Genomic DNA, 26,668 nt, shown 5'->3' with positions numbered 1-26,668 from the left:
GCAAGGTTTTCACTTTTATGGCTATTCCATTGGTTCCATTGTGAAATGATTCTAAAGAAAACAAATACTGTTTGAATTCAGATCTAACAGAAATAGGCCTACAGTGCTGGGGAGAAGAGAGGGTTAATGATGCGGCTGACCTTGCAGGTATGGGCGTCCCAAGCCTTGACTTCTGCACTGTAACCCCCAGACAGGAACACTTCGGGGTCGTTGGGCTACACAGCCAAGCACATCACCTTGAACTGGTTCCCCACCTTCACGATCTGCTGTCTTGAGGAACCAAACAGAAACCGCCATAAGAGCTCCCCAGAGAACCTCTAACAAACCTCTAGCAAACCTCTAGCAAACGTTTTACAAACAGGAGACACGTACAGAACTTACAGCTTTGATTAAGCATATATGACAGAGCAAATGGACACAGCGTCATTTTGAAAGTCATTAATCAATTTGCGTCCTCTCAAATGTATAAGTATGAAACTTGAGTGGTCGTCTTTGAAGTCGAGGAGTTTATCGTTGTCACTCGCCGTCCCATACTGCCAAATTCTACCTCGGTCGACGTTATTACGCTGTCAGATTGAACGTCATGTGCAATCACCTTTATGTATGTCAGTGTGCAATATCTATGTTTTTGTAATTTTCCAGGATTTGACTAATGATACAGTGGCCTTCACGAGGATCACCATAGAGCTGCTCCCATTAATCATGATCAACATGAAACTAGAAGAACGCCTCTTTACAGGGACAATGACAGTAGCTAGTGTATGTTTCCATTAACTTGTCCAGTGATTTTTTTTTGAAATTTCGAAAATAGAAAAAAGATTGCTTGCTAGGGTGCATTTCCATTCAACTACCGTGTGTTCTATAAAAACTGCTGGACCTAATGACCTAAGAAAAATACTTATTTGCAAAAACCTTAGTGTTAAATAAAAATGTATTGGTTGAAGTATTTCCATTACCCATTCAGGCATATTACGCATTAATAAATTGCCGACAGTCTGCATGCCCTCCCACCTATCTTTCATATCTCAGGTAGCCCGTTACAGCCAGCATGTATAGAATGCAATGATTTACTAATATTTGAAATGTTCTAGTAATTCTCATGTGCTAGTGTAACGGATGTGAAACGGCTAGCTTAGTTAGCGGTGCGCGCTAAATAGCGTTTCAATCGGTGACGTCACTTGCTCTGAGACCTTGAAGTAGTGGTTTCCCTTGCTCTGCAAGGGCCGCGGCTTTTGTGGAGCGATGGGTAACGATGCTTCGTGGGTGTCAGTTGTTGATGTGGACTCTCAGACCATGAGAAACAAGATTAGCTGGTCTGATGAAACCAAGATTGAACTCTTTGTCATGAGTCACATCTGGAGAAAACCTGGCACCATCCCTACGGTGAAGCATGGTGGTGGCAGAATCATGCTGTGGGGATGTTTTTCAGCAGCAGGGACTGGGAGACTAGTCAGGATCAAGGGAAAGATGAACAGAGCAAAGTACAGAGAGATCCTTGATGAAAACCTGCTCCAGAGCGCTCAAGACCTCAGACTGGGGTGAAGGTTCACCTTCCAACAGGATAACAACCCTAGGCACACAGTCAAGACAACGCAGGGGTATCGTCGGTGAATGCAGGGGTGGCTTCTCTGAATGTCGTTGAGTGGCCCAGCCAGAGCCCAGACTTGAAACCGATCCAACATCTTTGGAGAGACCTGAAAATAGCTGTGCAGCGATGCTCCCCATCCAACCTGACAGAGCTAGAGAGGATCTGCAGAGATGAATGGGAGAAACTCCCCAAATACAGGTGTGTCAAGCTTGTACCATCATACCCAAGAAGATTCGAGGCTGTAATCACTGCAAAAGGTGCTTCAACAAAGTCCTGAGTAACGGGTCTGAATACTTACGTGAATGTGATATTTCTGCTTTTTATTTGTAATAAATTTGCAAGCATTTCTAAAAACCTGTTTTTTCTTTGTCATTATGGGGTATTGTGTTTAGATTGATGAGGATTTAAAAATATATATAATTTAGAATAAGGCTGTAACGTAAAACAAAATTGGGGGGAAAAAGTCAAGGGGTCTGAATACTTCCTGAATGCACTGTACAGTGAGCACCAAAAGTATTGGGACAGTGACACATCACTTTGGGTGACAATGACTATGAGGTTAAAGGACACACTGTCAGCTTTAATGAGGGTATTTTCATCCATATTAGGTGAACCCTTTAGAAATGACATACTTAACTTTTTACTACTTTAATACACAGAAGGGAATTTTTCCCAATACTGTTGGTCCCCTAAAATGGAGCTATGTACAAAAAGTGATGTTATTTCTAAACGGTTCAGCCGATATGGAAGAAAATACCCTCAAATTAAAGCTGACAGTCTGCACTTTAACCTCATAGTCATTGTATCATTTCAAATCCAAAGAGCTGTAGTACAGAGTCAAAACAACAACACATCTGTCACTGTGCCAATACTTCTGGAGCTCACTGTGTGTGGTGTGTGTGTGTGTATGTGTGTGTGTGTACGTGTGTGTGTGTGTGTGTACGTGTGTGTGTGCGTGTGTGCGTGTGTGTGTGTGTGTGTGTGTGTACACGTGTGTGTGTGTGTGTGCGTGTGCGTGTGTGTGTGTGTGCGCACGTGTGTGTGTGTAGATGAGAAGAGCCCTGCATCTGTCTCTCTCAGCTGTGAACTGATTCCCCTGGCCACTTCAATCCCCCCTGCTCTGCCCTCTCTGATCCAAAATCCAGCAAAGCAATTACCCTGTCAGTGTCCCATCCGAGACCAGGGACCAGCGCTGACACACCACCGGCAGCCACTAGCCGTATCACCATTTAGAATCAGTGTTAGCCACCGTCGCTGGCTGCTATGCTAACAACATGCCGTTTCTGTGTACTCTACAAGCCCAGGCACCACAGTTGATGGATGTTGAAACAGATTCTAAAACAGCCATAGGTCTACCTGATCATACGCAGACTTATTATTATTGGGGAGGGGGGGGGGTATTTGAGGGTGACTGCCAAGTCTTGTTAGAGATAGGCCTATAAACTAGAGCAGAGCTGTGTATTGCACATGTACACTGAGTGTACAAAACATTAAGGACACCTGGTTTTTCCATGACATTGACTGACCAGGTGAATCCAGGTGAAAGCTATGATCCCTTATTGATGTTACTTGTTAAATCAACTTCAATCAGTGTAGATGAAGGGGAGGAGACAGGTTAAAGAAGGATTTTTAAGCCTTGAGACATGGATTTTGTGTGTGCCATTCAGAGGGTGAGTTGGCAAGACGACAATTTAAGTGCCTTCGGTAGTAGGTATGGTAGCAGGTGCCAGGCGCTCCGGTTTGTGTCAAGAACTGTAACACTGATGGGTCTTTCAAGCTCAACAGTTTCCTGTCTGTATCAAGAATGGTCCAACACCCATATGATATCCAGTCAACTTGACACAACTGTGGGAAGCATTGGAGTCAACATGCACCTTGTAGAGATTTGGTCTAGACAATGAAGCAAAATAAGGAAAGAATGGGTTCTGAAAATGAAATTGCCAAGACAACATGTGTGGTTGTTGGCACCGTATCCAGAACCAAGCATGTTTTATTTGCTTTTGTTTAATATTTTCATGTGTGGTTGTCTTGTCACGTCTTGAGCTATTGAGATCAATCAAATATATAAATAGCATTTTCTCTCTCCGGTTGCACATTTTACTGAAAGCATTTATCCTGTTCAATATAGGAATGCTTTACGTGGACTTGCATCTCTTGTAGGGAGTTATGGCAAGATTTGATTTGAGGCTATAAATATTGGGCAAATTACATTGAGCAATATGCCATGCATCTCTCTACTGAATGGATTCCTTTGAAAACAAGCTGATTAAAACAAGACAAATTGTGTTGTTACTTTACAGCATTGGGTGTAATCGTCAACTCAGCAGAGCTTTCAAATTCATGAGGCACATATATGATTGGTAACGTTCCAAGATATTTACAACGAAGAACTGGAGCTATAAAGTCATCTCAGTTATTACAATGGAGGAGGATAATACTCTATAACAGTGGTTCCAAACCTTTTCCGGTTAATGTACCACCAAGTACATTTTGCTCTGCCCGGAGGACCCCGCATGTGCATTTTACAAGTAAGCCTATGGTCTCATTCATCTTCTCAAGTACCCTCTGTGGACTGGGGCGGCAGGTAGCCTAGTGGTTAGAGCATTGGGCCAGTAACCAAAAGGTTGCTAGATTGAATCCCCAAGCGGACAGATAGAAATCTGATGTTCTGCCCCTGAACAAGGCAGTTAACCCCCTAGGCCATCATTGTAAATAAGAATTTGTTCTTAACTTGCCCTGGTTAAATAAAAGTGATACATAACTAAAGTATTGATGTATTTAACAAAAGATCAACTCGATCCAGTTGGGAACCACTGCCTTGGGTTTCAAACGTTGTACAATGTGTCAGTGATACATAAATAAAGTATGATGTATTTAACAAAAGATAAACTCGATCCAGGAATCACAGAAGCATGCCGTGATATTTTTGGATCTATGCCTTTAACCATGTCGAACAAATTAGTCTTTGAAATCCAAAAGCAGCTTTTATCTCACACAAGTAAAAAAAAAAAAATTGCTAATTTAAACTGACAAAGAAGTGATGATATAAAGATGTGTAAAAAAAAAAAGAATCCACTGTTTTGGCCAGCGGGTGTCTGCAAGCGTTTTCTTATATAATTATAGCGATGTTGAGCTTCTAAACAAAACCAAAACATTGAGGGGCTTAAATATAATTAATCCTGAAAGGGTGCGACATCCAGAGTAAAAACCTGCAGGGGGACCATTCCAGACTATGCCCAGGCATCAGCCCTGTCAAAGGCAATGTAAAATGTACCCCAGGGCCAAGCTTCTCCTCATTAATTAATCTAACACACAAACTCCATCACCAGTGTTAAATACCCCCTCCCTGGTGTTAAAGATTCCATCACCAGTGTTAAATACCCCCTCCCCGGTGTTAAATACCCCCTCACCAGTGTTAAAGACCAAGGTTACTATAGTAAACAAAAACTGGAAATAGAATAAAAACTACAATTGGAAAAACAATTTTGTAAACTGAAATAGAAACTAAAAACATTTGAAAAACAAACTATACTGAAACTATTATCCTCGACTGCAAAACTAACTAAAATAAACTGTTTAGTTTGAGTTTTTTTATTCTAATCTTTGACAAATATCAAATGGGGTTTTTCAAGATTTTTTTGCGAATGGGGTTTTCAGGCTTTTTTTGCTAATGGGGAGATGCAGATGTTTCAAATAGGCCTAGCTTTTGCATCACTATCACTAGCTATCACTAACTAACAGGGCATAAATCTGAGGGCGAGCACGGAGCATGACTGAGACAAGCTAGAACAGCATGTGATGTTGTTGGAGCCGTTTGCAATCCACACTAACCAACTTCAAACTGACAGCAAGTCACGGTCTGATGTGGTGCCGTGCTTTCTCAACTTTGAGACACACTTGCAGTCAACTACTGTTGCAAAACAGTTGGCACAGGTCCTCCTAAAGTCACTGCGTGAGCGCTTCGGTTGCATACTGATTCCCCTGGCAGCCAACATCAACACAAACCCTGCAGCACCTTGTCTGATTGACCCAAGTGTGTCTCTGCCACTTCGGTCAACAAAGATGGAGACACTGATGAGGCAAGCAGAGTCTTTTGCACTTCAGCAAATTCGACAGTACAGCCGTGGAGCAGCAGGATGCCAGGGAGATGCCAGCCCGATTAATCCAGCAAGCTTCTCGACCAGATTGTTTAGGAATATAGCTTCCTCGCATCGAAGATTGTGTCTAAGGTCACCGTCTAGCCGGAGGGTCAACCTGGCAGGGCATTAAGTACTCTGTGTGAGCTGTGGAAATACCTGGAAGAGGTAAAGGGGGACATCACTGCCTCATTACCTGCATGCGTTCTAGGGCCTATTTATTGCCTACCTCCCTACTCTTCTACATTTGCACACACTGTACATACATTTTTCAATTTTTATTTTCTTTTGTGTTTTTGACTGTACCTTTGTTTATGTGTAACTCTGTGTTGTTGCTTTTGTCGCACTGCTTTGCTTTATCTTGGCCAGGTCGCAGTTGTTAATGAGAACTTATTCTCAACTAGCCTACCTGGTTAAATAAAGGTGAAATTAAAATAAATAATAAATAAAAATGTTTACAGAATCACCTCTCCAGTTTCAAGGATGGCTGTGTATCCAAAGCTGTGGCCCGTGGCACTGGATCTGCTTTCTACCCATGCATCCCAAGCGTTCGTGGAGAGAATATTCTCTGTCTGTGGACAACTGTCATCTGGCTTGAGATTCCGAACGACCACCTTTCTGGAACGCAGAATCTTCTTGAAGATAAAACAGAAAATCTTGTTTTGTTGAACAAAAACAAAAACACACACACACACACACATACACACACACACACACACACACACACACACACACACACGCACACACACACACACACACACACACACACACACACACACACACACACACACACACACACACACACACACAAGCACACACAAGCTGGCTGTGAACTGATAGATTTGCGAATAATTGTTTTATTGCTTACAGTGCCTTCGGAAAGTATTCCTCTTCTTTTTCCATATATTGTCAGGGAGATGACCAAGAAACCTGATGGTCACTCTGACAGGGCTCTAGAGTTCCTCTGTGGAGATGGGAGAACCTTCCAGAAGGACAACCATCTCTGTAGCACTCCACCAATCAGACCTTTATGGTAGAGTGGCCACTCCTCAATAAAAAGCACATGACTAATGACCCGCTTGGAGTTTGCATAAAGGCACCTAAAGACTCTCAGATCATGAGAAACAAGATTCTCTGGTCTGATGAAACCAAGACTGATCTTTGGCCTGAATGCCAAGCGTCACATCTGGAAGAAACCTGGCACCATCCCTACGGTGAAGCATGGTGGTGGCAGCATCATGCTGTGGTGATGTTCTTCTACGGCAGGGACCGGGAGACTAGTTAGGATCGAGGCAGAAATGAACGGAGCAAAGTACAGAGAGATCCTTGATGCAAACCTGCTCCAGAGCGCTCAGGGCCTCAGACAGGGGCGAAGGTTCACCATCCAACAAGCACACAGCCAAGACAAAGCAGGAGTGGCTTCGGGACAAGTCTCTGAATGTCCTTAAGTAGCCCAGCCAGAGCACAGACTAGAACCCAATCGATCATCTCTGGAGAGACCTGAAAATAGCTGTGCAGCAACACTCCTCATCCAATCTGACAAAGCCTGAGAGGATCTGCAGAGAATGGGAGAAACTCCCCAAATACAGGTGTGCCAAGCTTGTAGTGTCATACCCAAGAACACTTGAGGCTGTAATCGCTGCCAAAGGTGCTTCAACAAAGTACTGAGTAAAGGGTTTGAATACTTATGTAAATGTGAAAATTCAAGGGACGTCACCGATTGAAACGCTATTTGGCGCGCACCACCGCTGACTAGCTAGCCGTTCCACATCCGTTACATGTAGATGGGTGAAAAAAATATATTTAATCCATTTTGAATTCAGGCTGTAACACAACAAAACGTGGAATACGTCAAGGGGTATGAATACTTTCTGAAGGCACTGAGTGTTTCTATATCTGGTGTTAGCTTGTTACTGGGTAGTTAGGTCTTCAGCTGGCATGGAACAAAACGGGGGGAAGGGTCGTTCAAAACTCAGATCCAGTTGTCAAGTCAACACATCCGTCAGTGCTGCTGTGAACTACATCACCTCAAACATGCCAAACGGGAGATGTATACATTTTTTTATTTTTTATCATTGATTCAATGTTGTTTGAGTTGCTTTGTGTATCAACAAATTTGCTTGAGAGATGATTTTACTGCAATACTGCTCATTGCATCAAAGTTGCTTGGCATAGGCACTTCAAACAGCTGTCAGTCAAGGCGAGCATGAATATAGAAAATAACTAGAGACAAGGGACTCTCTTCCCAGCTAGCACATAACGTTCTGAGAACCATATGTTTCTTAGAGCTTGGTGAGAGTGGGGTTGTCCTATGGTTATTTTGTATACAACCTTCCCACAACTTTCTGTGCAGGATAGTTTCTTGGCTTTGGAACATTCTCAGCACATTAAAAGAACTTGACAAAAAAAAAAACGTTATTTTCTTGGTATTTCATTACTTTAATAGAACATTTCCAAAACGTTTGAACATGGTTGCATTTAATTAACATTTTGGTAATGTTCTAGGAACGTTCTCCAACTGGTTTGACATTGGGAAAGTTCTCAAATAGTTCAATAGAATTTCAATACTTCAGCATAACATTTCTTACAGGTTTCCTCGTGGAAACAAAACTCCCTTTATCCTCTAATCTTTTTAGTGTGTCCAGGTGTGTTGGCCGCGCCCACTAATTGGTCACACTTGACCTTTGAAATGGGGTCAATTTGAATACACTAAAAAGGACAGCTTTGTATGCGTAAAAAAATGGAGTAGTGGACTAATTCCATAGATAGAGAACAGAATCTCACTGATGCTGTGTCACAATAAAAAATAGGTGTTTGCATGATTAATGTCAAAGGAAATGAATGTCCATGTGTCCTATCTGTGCTTGGAGTGTTATTAAAAGTCTTATTGAAGCATTCAGTGAAAGTTTTAAGAGAATTTGTCAACAACCTTAAACAAACCTATTAGTTAATAAAACCTCCCAGGAAAAAACTTTCAAGCAACCAGAGTAAACGTTGTCAGAACCACCCTGCAACCTAAAAAGAAATGTTCCCAGAACATGCTAAATGTTCACTTCTGTTCTAAGAACATAATATATATATATTTTTTTTAAACATTACTTTTTACCGGTCAGGAAACAATCAGCAAAGTTTGTGGGAAATTTCTTCTGGCGTGTGGCCAGGAAGGGTGGATTTCCTGTCTTTGCCTTTAATGGCTGTCCCCCCATGGTGATGTGGGAGAGATCTTAGATCTGTCATTGAGATTCAAAGTTAATGTTTGGGAGCGATGATGAGAAGTCAGAACCATTTGCATAATAAATAAGGCCTTTCACGTTTTAATTAAGAAACGTTAATTAGCTTAGCGAAGTTGGAAGATAAGGGGAGGAGACCGTTTCCTGTGCTAGAGCTGGTCTCTGAACTCCTAATATAAAGCCAGTGAACATTAAAAGCTGTCTGATCCTCAACGCTGGCCTACATGCAATGTCGATCTTGCCATGTAAATCTTGGTGGGGCAAACAAAAATATATATTTTTGATGCATGCCAGCCAAGCCACTACACAACACTAAACAATAAATGAATTGCACTAAAATGGTGATAAATGGTTCCCACAAACTGTTAGGGCATACGTACAGCTGTCCCAACAGCAGAGCTTTCTTTTCAGCACCATGGAGTGAATCCTTACCACCACTGCTACACCTGGCTATCAGCAGAGCCTTGTCTGGCAGCGAAACAGTTAATTCAGCCTCATTTACTGCCTTTTTAAAAAACATAGCTGAAATGGCTGACTTGATTAAACAAATGTGGTTTCTACTGACAGTTGAGATGTACAAACTATGGCATAAGGGGACGACGAGCGCATAAGAGGCCATCTGTAATTTGGATTAAGACATTAATGAGCGAGCTAGGACGGACATAGTCAATATAACTATTTGTTTAGCACTTTTGAAATGTACAGCGACAGAATTCAGAACATGGGCCGTTATGCAGTATTCTCCCTGTACACCAGGTCAGAACCATAGGATAAATAAAGGGGGCATATATGCAGACAATTAAAGCTCTTACAATATTTGATGATGACATTTCTCTCAAGCAGGCTATAGGCTACATGTGCACCTCCAATTCAGAACAGTAGGCTACATTATGAGGGGGAAAGGGACCAAATTATTAGGGTGAGGCACATGGGCTATTAACATCTTAATACACAACACACCCTTAGCATTGCTTTCTTAGAAACAGTATACATAAAGTGCCTTCGGAAAGCATTCAGACCCTTTGATTTTCCCCACATTTTGTTAAGTTACTGCCTTAATCTAAAATTGGTCCATTGTGTTTTTCCCTCATCAATCTACACACAATACCACATAATGACAAAGGACAAACAGGTTTTTAGAAATGTTTGCAGATTTATTAAAAATAAAACAGAAATATTACATTTACATAAGTATTCAGAACCTTTAGTCAGTACTTTGTTGAAGCATCTTTGACAGAGATTACAGACTCGAGTCTTCCTGAGTATGACGCTATAAGCTTGGCACACCTGTATTTGAGGAGATTTTCCCATTTTTCTCTGCATATCCTCTCAAGCTCTGTCAGGTTGGATGGGGCGCATTGCTGCACAGCTTTATTCAGGTCTCTCCAGAGATGTTTGATCGGTTTCAAGTCCGGGCTCTGGCTGGGTGACTCAAGAACATTCAGAGACTTGTCATGAAGCCACTCCTGCATTGTCTTGGGTGTGTGCTTGGAGTCGTTGTCAGACAGGGGCGAAGGTAAATCTTTGCCCCTGTCTGAGGTCCTGAGCCCTCTGGAGCAGGTTTTCATTAAAGATCTCTCTGTTCTTTGCTCCGTTCATCTCTGCCTCAATTATGACTAGTCTCCCAGTCCCTGCTGCTGAAAAACATCCCCACAGCATGATGCTGCCACTACCATGCTTCACCGTAGGGATAGTAGCAGGTTTCCTCCAAAAGTGCTTGGCATTCATGAGAGTCTTTTGGTGACTTTTGGCAAACTCCAAGCGGGCTGTCATGTGCCTTTTACTGAGGAGTGGATTCTGTCTGGCCACTCTACCATAAAGGCCTGATTAGTAGAGTGCTGCAGAGATGGTTGTCCTTCTAGAAGGTTCTCACATCTCCACAGAGGAACTCTAGAGCTCTGTCAGAGTGACCATTGGGTTCTTGATTACCTCCCTAACCAAGGCTTTTCTCCCCTGATTGCTCCGTTTTGCTGGGCGGCTAGCTCAATTACTTCGACCTCATGGCTTGGTTTTTGCTCTTACAGTGCCTTGCGAAAGTATTCGGCCCCCTTAAACTTTGCGACCTTTTGCCACATTTCAGGCTTCAAACATAAAGATATATAACTGTATTTTTTTGTGAAGAATCAACAACAAGTGGGACACAATCATGAAGTGGAACAACATTTATTGGATAATTAAAACTTTTTTAACAAATCAAAAACTGAAAAATTGGGCGTGCAAAATTATTCAGCCCCCTTAAGTTAATACTTTGTAGCGCCACCTTTTGCTGCGATTACAGCTGTAAGTCGCTTGGGGTATGTCTCTATCAGTTTTGCACATTGAGAGACTGACATTTTTTCCCATTCCTCCTTGCAAAACAGCTCGAGCTCAGTGAGGTTGGATGGAGAGCATTTGTGAACAGCAGTTTTCAGTTCTTTCCACAGATTCTCGATTGGATTCAGGTCTGGACTTGGCCATTCTAACACCTGGATATGTTTATTTTTGAACCATTCCATTGTAGATTTTGCTTTATGTTTTGGATCATTGTCTTGTTGGAAGACAAATCTCCGTCCCAGTCTCAGGTCTTTTGCAGACTCCATCAGGTTTTCTTCCAGAATGGTCCTGTATTTGGCTCCATCCATCTTCCCATCAATTTTAACCATCTTCCCTGTCCCTGCTGAAGAAAAGCAGGCCCAAACCATGATGCTGCCACCACCATGTTTGACAGTGGGCATGGTGTGTTCAGCTGTGTTGCTTTTACACCAAACATAACGTTTTGCATTATTGCCAAAAAGTTCAATTTTGGTTTCATCTGACCAGAGCACCTTCTTCCACATGTTTGGTGTGTCTCCCAGGTGGCTTGTGGCAAACTTTAAACAACACTTTTTTATGGATATCTTTAAGAAATGGCTTTCTTCTTGCCACTCTTCCATAAAGGCCAGATTTGTGCAATATACGACTGATTGTTGTCCTATGGACAGAGTCTCCCACCTCAGCTGTAGATCTCTGCAGTTGATCCAGAGTGATCATGGGCCTCTTGGCTGCATCTCTGATCAGTCTTCTCCTTGTATGAGCTGAAAGTTTAGAGGGACGGCCAGGTCTTGGTAGATTTGCAGTGGTCTGATACTCCTTCCATTTCAATATTATCGCTTGCACAGTGCTCCTTGGGATGTTTAAAGCATGGGAAATCTTTTTGTATCCAAATCCGGCTTTAAACTTCTTCACAACAGTATCTCGGACCGCCTGGTGTGTTCCTTGTTCTTCATGATGCTCTCTGCGCTTTTAACGGACCTCTGAGACTATCACAGTGCAGGTGCATTTATACGGAGACTTGATTACACACAGGTGGATTGTATTTATCATCATTAGTCATTTAGGTCAACATTAGATCATTCAGAGATCCTCACGGAACTTTTGGAGAGAGTTTGCTGCACTGAAAGTAAAGGGGCTGAATAATTTTGCACGCCCAATTTTTCAGTTTTTGATTTGTTAAAAAAATTTGAAATATCCAATAAATGTCGTTCCACTTCACGATTGTGTCCCACTTGTTGTTGATTCTTCACAAAAAAATACAGTTTTATATCTTTATGTTTGAAGCCTGAAATGTGGCAAAAGGTCGCAAAGTTCAAGGGGGCCGAATACTTTCGCAAGGCACTCTATATAGACAGGTGTGTGCCTTTCCAAATCATGTCCAATCAATTTAATTTACCACAGGTGGACTCCAGTCAAGTAGTAGAAACAGCTCAAGGATTATCAATGGAAACAGGATGCACCTGAGCTCAATTTCAAGTCACATAGCAAAGGGTCTGAATACTTCTTAATTTTTAATTACATTTGCAACAATTTCTAAAAACCTGTTTTCGCTTTGTCATTATGGGGTATTATGTGTAGATTGCTGAGGATACAAAACAGGAAGGTGTCGCGTTGGTCCTTCTTGTGTGGTCTAGAAAGAGGCCTGAATAGTAAAAATAAAGAAAAACCCTTGAATGAGTAGGTGTGTCCAGACTTTTGACTTGTATTGTGTATATATATATATATATACTGTGCCCTGCAAAGTCTACACAGCTCCTGTTGTAAACTTATACCTGCGGGCATGTCTTCTGCCAGTCGCTTTCAATCCCATTGGCCCATGAACAGCTTGGAAAAGCCAAAGCAGCAGCTGCCACTTCTCACTAATGCCCTTCAAATGAAATTAATTTATTCAACTCTCCATCCCTCCATCCATCCATCCATCCCTCACTCTCTCTCTCTCGCTACTGAACTGTGACAGTCACTCTGTGGGCCAAATACGACTGCCTTAGGACTCAACAAATTGAATGAATGGGACAGAGCTTCTTGAGACGGATGAAACACTTAAGATTTCTTTGAAAGGTGGAAACATGGTACCATTGCATGAATATAAATGGCAGAGCATTTGTTGAGGTACCTCACTCTAGACCATTGAGGTCAGAGGTTCAGATAATGTAAGTGCAGATTCTCTAACAGCCAGTCAGACAGCCAAGAGCTGTGCTGTTTTGATCGAGGGCCCATCCTCTAAACAACCCAGCCTTCCTCGTTGCGGTTGAGAGCCTCTACATTATTGAAGAGCATCAAGAGCCTATGAATCACATCTGTTGATTACGAGCTGATGTTCCTAACACAAGCACACCACTCCGGCTCCACTGCCCCAGCTCTGCTATTAACATATATATGAATTTGTGACTGTCAGCGCAGACATAACAAACACCGCTGCATTGATATTCTAATTATCTCAATACCTCGGGTGTGGCCGTTCACCAGAATGCGTCATCACCACGAACATAAATCTAGTACTACGGGCCATTGCGGCTGAGGATTCTCAGGCGTTGCAAGGGAGCCTAGTCTCCCTGCCTGCCAGATAAAGGTGCACAGCATACCGGTATTCAAGAGTTCTGGCCTGCCAAAGGAAAGGTTGACAGACAGAGCCCAAAGGTCATGCCAAATGGTCATCAAGAGTCCTTTTTGTAATTTTCTGTTGCAAGTCACAACTAAACTGAGGTAAACATTATATTATTTTCAAGAATGTTCTCAGAGTATCTGTGGGATACCGTTCCCTAAAATCCCAACGAGAACGTCCTCTTATGTCCTTAGGACATCCCCTGTTTGCTGGGACAGTCATTGGGTCACTGGTCCCTTATTGAGTTAATACACTATTTTACCAATAAAAGGAAGGGTAAACAGGAGATGATGTCACAGCAGGCTGGTGATTGTGGGTTGGTGGTTGGTTGGAGGTGTGTGGGCATGCTGGCTTCTGCCTGTGGATATGCTATCGATCACCACTCCGAGCTACCAGGGTATTTAATGGGAGGGTGAAGCAATTATCTAGGGGCTTTATTGGCAGATTGGACAGCCGCACGGGTAGAGGAGGTGCACACTGCAGCGACTCATTATGGGGATGAATGTGGTGACCTAAGAGTTGACTCATCATGGGGATGTGGTGACCTAAGAGATGACTCATCATGGGGATGTGGTGACCTAAGAGATGACTCAACATGGGAATGAATGTGGAGGCCTAAGAGATGGAGCACCACTGGGAGCTTTAAAACATTGTCCTACTGAATGGTGTCTTGTTTGTTGAGAAAACAATTAAGTGTGTTTACAGTTGATAAAACACACTTAAAAAGGTCCAACACAGCCATTCATATCTCAATATCAAATCCTTTCTGGGTAACAATTAAATGTGATTATCTTGGTCTATGGGGCAGGTGAAAACTGAATAGTAGCTGATATTGGCAGAGGTGTTGAACTCTTTCTTATTGGTCTATTAACTAATTTACTGCCTGGCGATGTCACCAGGCATGCCAAAACTCCATCCTACCAAAACAGGCTGTGATTTCAGGCAGTCTTTTCAAACAGCTCTTACACTAAAAGGGCATTATCATAATTTTCACAATTTTACAGTATTATTCCAACCTCATAATGTGAAGATATATATAAAAACAGAGGAAAAATCACAATTTCAAATGCACTGAGCTTTTAAGAAAATAGGATAACATGCATTAAGGGGATGGATCACTTCAAAGAGGATTTTTACAAGATTTCCCATTAACCTTGGCCATTAGAAGGTTTTTAAGTGCACAATCTGATCACCTACACACTTATCAAATGCCAGTTGTCTTAACGATTTTCCATAATTGGGTTAGGGTTAGTTTTTTTCCCCCACATATGGCATTTTTCAATGGTCTAATATACAAAATCAGATGTTAGACCTTGGAGAATCTGTGGTACAGTGCCTTCAGAAAGTATTCATACCCCTTGACTTATTCCAGCCTGAATGCAAAATGGATTAAATATATATTTTCCCCTCACCCATCTACACACAATGGCCCTATAATGACAAGGTGAAAAAAATGTTTTTAGACATTTTTGCAAATGTATTGCAAATGAAATACAGAACTATCTAATTTACATAAGTATTCACAGCCCTGAGTCAATACTTTGTAGAAGCACCTTTGGTGCCGATTAAAGGTTTGAGTAGCCTTGGGTATGTCTGTGTTACAGCTTTGAGTAGTCTTGGGTATGTCTGTGTTACAGCTTTGAGTAGCCTTGGGTATGTCTGTGTCACAGCTTTGAGTAGCCTTGGGTATAACTGTGTCAGCTTTGAGTAGCCTTGGGTATGTCTGTGTCAGCTTTGAGGAACCTTGGGTATGTCTGTGTCAGCTTTGAGTAGCCTTGGGTATGTCTCTGTTACAGCTTTGAGTAGCCTTGGGTATGTCTGTGTTACAGCTTTGAGTAGCCTTGGGTATGTCTGTGTCAGCTTTGAGTAGCCTTGGGTATGTCTGTGTCAGCTTTGAGTAGCCTTGGGTATGTCTGTGTTACAGCTTTGAGTAGCCTTGGGTATGTCTGTGTTACAGCTTTGAGTAGCCTTGGGTATGTCTGTGTTACAGCTTTGAGTAGCCTTGGGTATGTCTGTGTTACAGCTTTGAGTAGCCTTGGGTATGTCTGTGTCAGCTTTGAGTAGCCTTGGGTATGTCTGTGTCAGCTTTGAGTAGCCTTGGGTATGTCTGTGTTACAGCTTTGAGTAGCCTTGGGTATGTCTGTGTTACAGCTTTGAGTAGCCTTGGGTATGTCTGTGTCAGCTTTGAGTAGCCTTGGGTATGTCTGTGTCAGCTTTGAGTAGCCTTGGGTATGTCTGTGTTACAGCTTTGAGTAGCCTTGGGTATGTCTGTGTTACAGCTTTGAGTAGCCTTGGGTATGTCTGTGTCAGCTTTGAGTAGCCTTGGGTATGTCTGTGTCAGCTTTGAGTAGCCTTGGGTATGTCTGTGTTACAGCTTTGAGTAGCCTTGGGTATGTCTGTGTCAGCTTTGAGTAGCCTTGGGTATGTCTGTGTCAGCTTTGAGTAGCCTTGGGTATGTCTGTGTCAGCTTTGAGTAACCTTGGGTATGTCTGTGTCAGCTTTGAGTAGCCTTGGGTATGTCTGTGTCAGCTTTGAGTAGCCTTGGGTATGCCTGTGTCAGCTTTGAGTAGCCTTGGGTATGCCTGTATCAGCTTTGAGTAGCCTTGGGTATGTCTGTGTCAGCTTTGAGTAGCCTTGGGTATGTCTGTGTTACAGCTTTGAGTAGCCTTGGGTATGTCTGTGTCAGCTTTGAGTAGCCTTGGGTATGTCTGTGTTACAGCTTTGAGTAGCCTTGGGTATGCCTGTGTCAGCTTTGAGTAGCCTTGGGTATGTCTGTATCAGATTTGCACATCTTAATTAGGGATATTTTCAGCTATTTTTCCTTGCAAATGTCTTCAAGCTCTGTTAAGTTAGATGGGGAGCGGAGCTGAACAGCAATCCTCAAGTCTTTCCAAAGACTTTCAAGTCACTCAAGAACTTTCACATTCTTGTTCTGAAGCCATCCCACCGTTGCTTTGCTTAATGCCTGGGGCCGTTGTCTTGTTGGAATGTAAATCTTCCTCAGTCTAAGGTTGTTTTGCACTCTGAAGCAGGTTCTCATCAGGGATTTGGCTGCATTTGTCTCTATTCATTGTTTCCTCTATCCTTACCAGTCTCCCAGTCCCTGCTGCCACCACCATGCTTCACGGTAGGGATGGTGCCAGGTTTCCTCCAGACGTGACGCTTGGCATACAGACCAAAGAGTTCAATCTTGGTTTCATCAGACCAGAGAATCTTGTTTCTCATGGTCTGAGAGTCTTTAGGTGCCTTTTGGAAAACTCCAAGTGGGCTGTTTTACTGAGGAGTGGCTTCCGTCTGGCCAATCTACCATAAAGGCCTGATTGGTGGAATGCTGCAGAGATGGTTGTCCTTCTGGAAGGTTCTCCCATCTCCACAGAGGGACTCTAGAGCACTGTCAGGGTGACCATTGGGTTCTTGGTCACCTCCCTGACCAAGGCCTTTCAGTGCCGATTGCTCAGTTTGGCCGGGTGGCCAGCTCTTGGATAAGTCATGGTGGTTCCACACTTCTTCCATTTAAGAATGATGGAGGCCACTTCTTGGGGACCTTCAATGCTACATAAATGTTTTGGTACCCATCCCCAAATCTGTGCCTCGACACAATCCTGTCTCGTAGCTCTACAGACAATTCTGTTGACCTCATAGCTTGGTTTTTGCTCTGACATGCACTGTCAACTGTGTGACCTTATCTAGACAGGTGTGTGCCTTTCCAATTTAATTTACCACAGGAGGACTCGAATCAAGTTGTAGAAACATGTCAAGGATGATCAATGGAAACAGGCTGCACCTGAGCTCAATTTCCAGTCTCATAGCAAAGGGTCTGAATACTTATTTAGATAAGATATTTCTGTTGTTTATTTTTAATACATTTGCAAAAAATGTATTAAAATGCTTTTTCATTATGGGGTATAATGTGTAGATTGCGGAGAGAAAAAACGTTGAATCAATTTTAGAATAAGGCATGTTTTGCCACTAATATAAAATACCAGTGACTTCCATTGTTCCACAGAGAGCATTGCTCACCTGTCTCCACTGCAGTTACCATGGCTGGGTTGTCAAAGAAGCCAGTGAGGAGGCGTCGCCCACAGGGGAACCAACAGGCATCTCGCACCGCCCGTGAGTGGGAGGAGTATACCATTAGGCACCACCCACTCTCTGCACATTCCCAAATCTGTAGCACATGGGGTGTATTCATTAGTGAACACCGTAGCAACATATTTTCCTACGAAAACAAGAGTTTCTTATTGGACAAATTCAAGTAGGGCTCTCACCGTTTGGTTCTTAGTGTTTGGTTCTGTTTGGTTCCTAGTGAATACACCCTTGAACACAGTGCAGTGGTTAATTAGACATTAGTCAGGCACTTTATCAGTTGTAATGGGAATTCGCATCCACGGCACAGAGAGAGCACAAAGAGGCTTTTCATCACATTATTCTGTATCAGAAAATTAATGTTCTTTAAGAAGGTGTTGCATTCACACTACGGCTAAATAATCAGCAATATGGGGGCTTTCAGTCTTTGTTACCAGAGCCTGGACAATTTCTCTAGAAATGACATGGGGGGAAAAGAAAAATGCTCTATAATACATTGATACTCATTAGTTTCTTTTGCAGTTCTTCACTTCAAATAAAATCGGCCTACATTAAAAAGGATCGCCTCGGTTCTTTTATTCAACAAGTTGGGACATATTCTTTCCCTCCTCTGGTGTAACAACCATTTTAGCACTGAAACACATAGAGGCCTACTCACAATGGTAATAAACTCTGTTGTTCGAACGATGAGGGTAAACACCTTACAGCTGCACCACCCGTTTTTGGCTATGACATCACACAGAGCAGGGCAACTTCCTGCTTAGAGACATCATCATCAACATAAACAATAACAACAGGATTCAAATATGCCAAGATGGACACTACTGGCACATTGTAACATGTGCCCTTTCTGGAAGCATCCATTTTGTTGTTGTTGATTTCTTAAAGAGGAAGTTGCTAGCCCCCAACTGTCAAATTGCTCAGTCTACCTATAATGTTTATGCAGGAGGGATATTAAAACAACTATCCACTGTAGAGCAAGCATCTTCAAAAGGCATTTGCCTCCAAGAGCGCATTGGCTCAAGGGTTTTATGCTAAATTAAGTCCACAAGCAAACCCTCAAACTAACTACAAAACATGTCTGCCTCGATCAACGGCTTTGGCATTTGGTGGACAGCTAGCTACAAAACATGTCTGCCTCCTAGATTAACGGCTTTGGTGGACAGCCAGAGCTATTTGTGATGGATCTTCGCTGTCATGGGCAGGTGAGCCAGAGGCAGACCCTGTGATGATATGACAGGACCACTGGTTTAATAAGTCCTGTCCGTCTCTTTTCATCTTGAGGTGCTCTACCGTCTCATCTAGTGCAATCAGGACTCAGAACACACAAAGAGCCGATACCTAAAGAGAACTGAAGCTAGCCACAGCCGTTAATGCCTTTCCACACAGTTATTTTTTTTTTACCAAGAGGAAAAGCAAAGATACTAAGCCTGAGGCATCTGAAAGGAAACATCTACTAACAAGGTGTTTGACATCCACAGTTGAGTGACATCTATTACAAGTTGCATAAGAGATCCAAAAAATGACATGCTCTTTTCAGACGGAGTGAATGAATGTCAACATGAAGGCAATCAAGCTAATGGAGGAAATCCACACCTAGTAGGATCACGCTGAGATAATGATCTGGCTAGCTGGCAGCGACCTAGAAACCGGAGTAAAATCCATGGGCTGGTGTACAGCACAGACAATCTCACATCCTCTTTACTGGCTCCCACATCGGAAGCCTCAGGGAGCCACACAGTCCTTTAGGATGGCAGTGGATTACTTTAGAGGTGGATAGAGGACAATCTGAACCTCTGTATTCGCCTCTCACTTTGGCTGGGAAACAAACAAACACATATGCAACACAAACTGACAGGCCTGCATTAAAAGGGACAGTTTGGGTATATCATGTTTAACATGCTTATTGAATGTTTTATTATCTTCTCTTGAAATTCTCATTATCTATGTTGATGAATACAGTATATTGGATTATGTAGCCTACATATTTATGTCTATAGTAGTTTATGTTCTAACGTTGGGATTTGCTATTTCCGCATTTTTTTATTACAATGTACTTTTTTCTGCTGCTAAATCTGATAATGTTAGTAAAAGCCTTTAATGTTTTTTGCATCTGGATCACACTGCTCTTGATATACACTCAGTTTATTAGGTACACCACCACGTTTGAGAAAATGGTTCACTCCTCTTTACAGTGAGTCACGTGGCCGTAGCTTGCGATAGAAAGCAGGCAGACAGGCATTGAGGCATTCAGTTACTGTTCGATTGAACGTTAGAATGGGCAAAACAAGTGACCTAAGCGACATTGAGTGTGGCATGATTGTCGCTGTCAGGCACACCGGTTCCAGTATCTCAGAAACAGACGGCCTTCTGGGCTTTTCACACACACGCGAGTGTCTAAGGGTTTACTGAGAATGGACAAACAAAAAACATCCAGTCAGCGGCAGTCCTGTGGGTGAAAACAGCTCGTTGATGAGAGGTTGAAGGAGAAGGATAAGAATAACAGAGGCATCTGCCAGTCCCTTTGGTCTAATCTCCCTGGGCAATGTTCTAAAGTTGAGTGGCTGGTCTCCTTTGTGTGAAGGCCGAAACGAAAGATGAGAAGTTTCTATGCCCTAGCATATCCACACCCACAGAGGGGCTGTGAAGATCTACAGTATGAGTCAGTTCTGTCTCCCTCTATTTCACGATTGAACACAGTACTGTACTATACGGAGCATAAAACGAGAAAGGCATGACAGCTCCCATACTTCACAGAGAGAGAGAGTCAACAGGATGTGTGACACGTCAATCCAGGAACAAGCTATTCCAAACAGAATTCCCAAGAACCTTATGGGAATATTTTGGAAATTTAAAGCCGTAATAAGGACATTTTGAGGGAATGCCTGAGCAAAAATTAAGACACAAATAGAGCAGAAAATAACTGGAGTAAAATAACTACACAACGCTATATCCATCCCTATCATGAACAACAGCAACAGTAACATCTAAAGAAGTGTCGCATACTAGTCTTTGTAAGAGAAACACTGCCATCTTAAGCATACATTCTGACAGTAGGTATACATGTGTACTGTAGAGAATGAATGCTTGATGGTTTGCAACATTTTCCATTTTACTGGTCACTTCAAGTCCTTGTAAATGACTCATTCTTTAAAATCAGCCTCCTAATGTGCTCTAAGTAATGAAAATACAATTGGTATTCGTGCTATCCACCTAAACACTGGCAAAAAAAAAAAAAACTACTGTAACCATGGTGACTGTCTACAGCTACAAACATAACTCTTCCCTGTCACCAAAAGTATTTGTTACATTTTGAATGCTTAGCAGGACAGGAAAATGGTCTAATTCAAACACTTATCAATAAAAAAATCCCTGGTCATCCCTACTGCTTCTTCTCTTGCAGAATCACTAAACATGAATGCTTCATTTGTAAAATATGTCTGAGTGTTGGAGTGTGCCCCTGGCTTTCTGGAAATACAACAAAAAAAAAACATCTGGTTTGCTTAATATAAGGAATTAGAAATTATTTTTATTTTACTTTTACTTTTGATACTTAAGTATATTTAAACCTAAAAACTTTTAGACTTTTACTCAAGTACTATTTTACTTGCTGACTTTCCCTCAAGTAATTCTCTAGTAGGGCAACTTTACTTTACTTTTTCCACAACTGCCTGTGTCCCCTACAGTCATGTCCCGCCTTCCTCAGCTTGGCTCATGTCTTTGTTTGGGTTTAATTGGATGAACATTACAATATTTACACATTGCATATTCCAATTGGATGCCCCATTCAAATAATTTGTGAGATTGATCCATTTAAGACCGTTTATCACACGAACAATAAATATTGATCTGAGTAAATTCATTTCTATCCTCAAATAGGTTTTCTTTAAATAATTGGATAAAGGAATCCAATATGAATATAGTGTCATTAACTGATTTGATGCCGAGATACAGACACACGAATACCTCACAAGCCGTGCCATCTGTTTCTAAACTAGTTTGCCAGGTGCCAGAGGAGGAGGGAGCCTTGCAGCGGTACACTTGTACTCCTGAATGAATAGAAAAGACTCATCATGAATATTTAAATTGTTAATTATACCGAGCCAATTGGATAGCAGGCAGCTAATGCTCTCTGGCACTGTGCGGGGGACCCAATTTCCTCTGGATCTAAATATTGAAATATTTTGTTGTCTGCACCTGCAGCACTTGACCTTTGAGAAGATGAATAGATAGCTGGTTTTGGACTTCCAGGGTCTTATTCATTGGGGCTCTCATACAATTTGCATTTGCATTTTAGTAATTTAGCAGACACTCTTATCCAGAGTGATTTACAGTTACCTAGGTGGGACAACCACATACACTACACGACCAAAAGTATGTTGACACCTGCTCGTCAAATATCTCATTCCAGAATCATGGGCATTAATATGGAGTTGGTCCCGCCTTTGCTGCTATAACAGCCTCCACTTTTCTGGGAAGGCTTTCCACTAGATGTTGTAACATTGCTGTGGAGACTTGCTTCCATTCAGCCACAAGAGCATTAGTGAGGTCGGGCACTGATGTCGGGCGATAAGTCCTGGCTCGCAGTTGTCATTCCAATTCATCCCAAAGGTGTTCCATGGTGTTGAGGTCAGGGCTCTGTACAGGCCAATCTAAAAAATAAAAATATACTGTATACATATATATTTTTTTGTTAATCAATCTAATATTTATATATATCTTAATTCCATTATTTTACATTTAGATTTGTGTGTATTGTTGTGAATCATTTTTTAGATAATACTGCACTGTTAGATACAGTACTACTGCACTGTTGGAGCTAGGAACACAAGCTTTTCACTACACCCACAATAACATCTGCTAAATATGTGTAGTTGACCAATACAATTTGATTTGATTATAGTTCTTCCACACCAATCTCAGCAAACCATTTCTGTATGGACCTCGCTTTGTGCACGGGGGCATTGTCATGCTGAAACAGGAACGGGCCTTCCCCAAACTGTTGCCACAAAGCTGGAAGTACAGAATGGTCTAGAATGTCATTGTACACTGTAGCGTTAAGACTTCCCTTCACTGGAACTAAGGGGCCTAGCCCGAACCATGAAAAACAGCCTCAAACCATTTTTCCTCCTCCACCAAACCACCAAATTAGCTGTTATTCTGAAGTGGAAACGTCTAGGAACAGCAATGGCTCAACCACAAAGTAGTAGGCCACACTCCCCATGCGCAATGCCAAGCATCGTCTGGAGTGGTGTAAAGCTCACCGCCATTCTGGAGCAGTGGAAACGCATTCTCTGGAATGATGAATCAGCTTCACCATCTGGCAGTTCGATGAATGAATCTGGGTTTGGCGGATGCCAGGAGAACGCTACCTGCCCGATTACATAGTGCCAACTATAAAGTTTGGTGGATTAGGAATAATGGTCTGGGGCTGTTTTTCATGGTTTGAGCTAGGCCCCTTAGTTCCAGTGGCGGGAAATCTTAACGCTATACAGCATACAATGACATTCTAGATGATTCTGTGCTTCCAACTTCGTTGGCCTTTTCCTATTTCAGTATGACAATGCCCCTGTGCACAAAGCGAGGTCCATACAGAAATTATTTGTTTAGATCGGTGTGGAAGAACTTGACTAGCCTGCACAGAGCCCTGACCTCAACTCCATGGAACACCTTTGGGATGAATTGGAACGCCGACTGCGAGCCAGGCCTAATCGCCAAACATCAGTCCCCCACCTTACTAATGCTCTTGTGGCTGAATGAAAGCAAGTCTCTGCAGCAATGTTCCAACATCTAGTGGAAAGCCTTCCCAGAAGAGTGGAGGCTGTTATAGCAGCAAGGTCTAACTCCATATTAATGCCCATGACACTGGAATGAAATGCTCGACGAGCAGGTGTCCACATACTTTTGAATATGTATGGTAGCTACCAGCAAAGTCAGTGATAGTAGGAGGGGGGGGGGTGTTAGTTAACGGAAGGCAAGGGTGTTATTTATTCATTTTATTTAATGGGGGAAAGGTGGAGGGCTTTCCAAGGGGAGGGGCTGAGGGAGTTTTTAAGATACTCTCTGAAGAGGTAGGTTTTCAGACGATTTTCAGAAGATGGGCAGGGACTGCTGTCCTAGCTTCAGGGGGAAGCTGGTTCCACCATTGGGGTGCCAGAACAGAGAAGAGCGTTGACTGGGCAGAGCGGGAGCTGCCCTCCCGTAGGGGTTTGAGGGCTAAGAGACCAGAGGTGGCAGAACGGAGTGCTCGGGTTGTGGTGTAGGGTTTGAGCATAGCCTGAAGGTAGGGAGGGGCAGTCCTCTTGCTGCTCCATAGGCAAGTACCATGGTCTTGTAGTGGATGCGCGCTTTGACTGAAAGCCAGTGGAGTGTGGGGAGGAGCAGGGTGGCATTGGTGAACTTGGGAACGTTGAACACCAGGCAGGCGTGTGGTGTTCTGGATAAGTTACAAGGGTTTGTGGGTTTGATGGCACAAGCCGGGAGAAAAATGTTTTGCAACAGGAAACAGAAATACATTTTTCTTATTGGTAAAGTTCAGCTAGTCCTTCCAGGTTTCATTCCGTTTTCCTCCATTTGGTGCCTAATGAATACAACCCTGGTGAAATGTGGTATGGAGGAGTGCAGGAAAGGGTAGCCCATGGGTCCTGACACACATTGTTCTGACAGTGACACAGGTGTTTCTAAAGGCAGCATGTCTCTGTCTGTCTTCATCTCACTGCAAGGGGGTTATCATCCAGATTACCACTGAGCCACTTCAATTGAATGTCAGATAACCTGTACACTGTGATTGCCCACTTACCTGCCCCTCGGACTGACACAAGTCTGAAATGATGTCGTGTGTCGGCTATGATTTATGCTACCACGCGTATGACCAAAAACATGGAGCACTCGCTCACACAGACAGACAGATACAGACACACACACACTTTGCCACATCCATTACCATCGTCATCATCCTTATCCTCACAGTTACCTTGACAGTCTTGTCCATGGAGGCAGACACTAGGAGATGGTCAGTAACCTGGAGACAGGGGACCTGTCAGACATGACGTTGGTTTCCAAAGACGTTGGTTCTTCTCTCTCTCCTGGTGTGGCCAACCTCTGGGGAATGTATGGCCTGACACCAAGTGCTGCAGCCTGATGCCTCCTCACTGTTGTCGAATTAACATGATCATGGAGTTGGAGAGTAGGGTATGGTTTTGAGTTTGAACTGCTATCCACCATCGCTGAGAGACCCAACGGAGGGGGATAATTCTCCCTGTGATGTTCTAACACTGTCCCACCACCACCAACGCATTGTCCTATTCAAGTTGTTTGTAGTGGAGGGCTGTGTAATGGTCCATGGAAGTTAGAACCCAATGATTTCTGGTTTCTTTGGGACGGCCTGATATCATCCATGGGAGAGTTGGCAAGCGGAGGGAGCGCCTCGTCCTCCTCCTCATCCTGGTCAGAATCCTCATAGGCCACTAGTGAGGTCATTGTCCTTTCCCCAGAACCTTGTGCGATGTCAATTAAAGAACACAGAGACCGGTATAGAACCGTTTCAAATAATCCTACTACAAACTCTGTCCATCTGCAATTCCCTCCCTAATTCCATCCACACTGGATAAGCAATAATTTAATAAGAGACACTATTAGAGTGACACCTGCTGGAGTGAAGTATAGCACACCAGTCTAAAATCTATTCTTTATAGAGGGTACAAAACATTAGGAACATCTGTTCTTTCCATGAAATAAACGGACCAGGTGAAAGCTATGATCCTCTTTTGATGTCACCCGTTAAATTCACTGCAAATCAGTGTAGACGAAGGGGAGGAGACAAGTTAAATACAGATTTTCAAGCCTTAAGAAACAATTGAGATATGGATTGTGTATGTGTGCCATTCAGAGGGTGAAAGGGCAAGAAAAAAGGATTTAAGAGCCTTTGAAAAGGGATATGGCAATAGGTGACAGGCACACCGGTTTGAGTGTGTCGAGAAACGCAACACTTCACCCTCAACAGTTTCCTGTGTGTATCAAGAATGGTCCACCACCCAAAGGACATCCAGCCAACTTGACTCCACTGTGGGAAGCATTGGAGTCAACATGGGCCAGCATCCCTGTGGAATGCTTTCGATACCTTGTAAATGCTCCGACGAATTGTGGCTGCTCTGAGGGCAAAGGGAGGTGCAACGCAATAAGGCAGGTGTTCCTAATGTTTTGTACACTCAGGAATTTTGTACAGATCCTTGTGACATTTAAAAAATATATATTTTACCTTTATTTAACTAGGAAAGTCAGTTAAAAACAAATTCTTATTTTCAATGACAGCGGGTTAACTGCCTTGTTCAGGGGCAGAATGACAGATTATTACCTTGGGGATTTGATCTTGCAACCTACTGGTTACAAGTCCAACGCTCTAACCACTAGGCTACCTTCTGCCCCATGGAGCTGTGCATTATCATGCTGAAACATGAGGTGATGGTGGCGGATGAATGTCACAACAAGATCTCTTCACGGTATCTCTGCGCATTCAAATTGCCATCCGATAAAATGTAAATGCGTTTGTTGTGCGTAGCTTATGCTTGCCCATACCTTAACCTCACCGCCACCATGGGGCACTCTGTTCACAATGTTGACATCAGCAAACCACTAGCCCACACTACACCATGCACATGGTCCGCTGTTGTGAGGCCGGTTGGACGTACTGCCAAATTCTCTAAAATGATGTTGGCCTCCGAGTTGGATGAGTCAT

The 26,668-nt window shown here is 42.8% G+C and overlaps 1 pseudogene; it reads right to left on the bottom strand.

Moving 5' to 3' along the window:
- Window positions 1-25,413, bottom strand: part of LOC110498394 (WD repeat-containing protein 25-like) — a 32,063-nt pseudogene extending 6,650 nt beyond the window's left edge.
- Window positions 25,414-26,668: the final 1,255 nt, after the last annotated feature.

This window comes from Oncorhynchus mykiss, chromosome 19 (assembly GCF_057628025.1).
Source record: "Oncorhynchus mykiss isolate SJ-2025 chromosome 19, ASM5762802v1, whole genome shotgun sequence".
Taxonomy (NCBI): Eukaryota; Metazoa; Chordata; class Actinopteri; order Salmoniformes; family Salmonidae; genus Oncorhynchus; species Oncorhynchus mykiss.
Note: the sequence above shows the minus strand (reverse complement) of the source record. Positions and strands in the feature narration are given on the sequence as shown.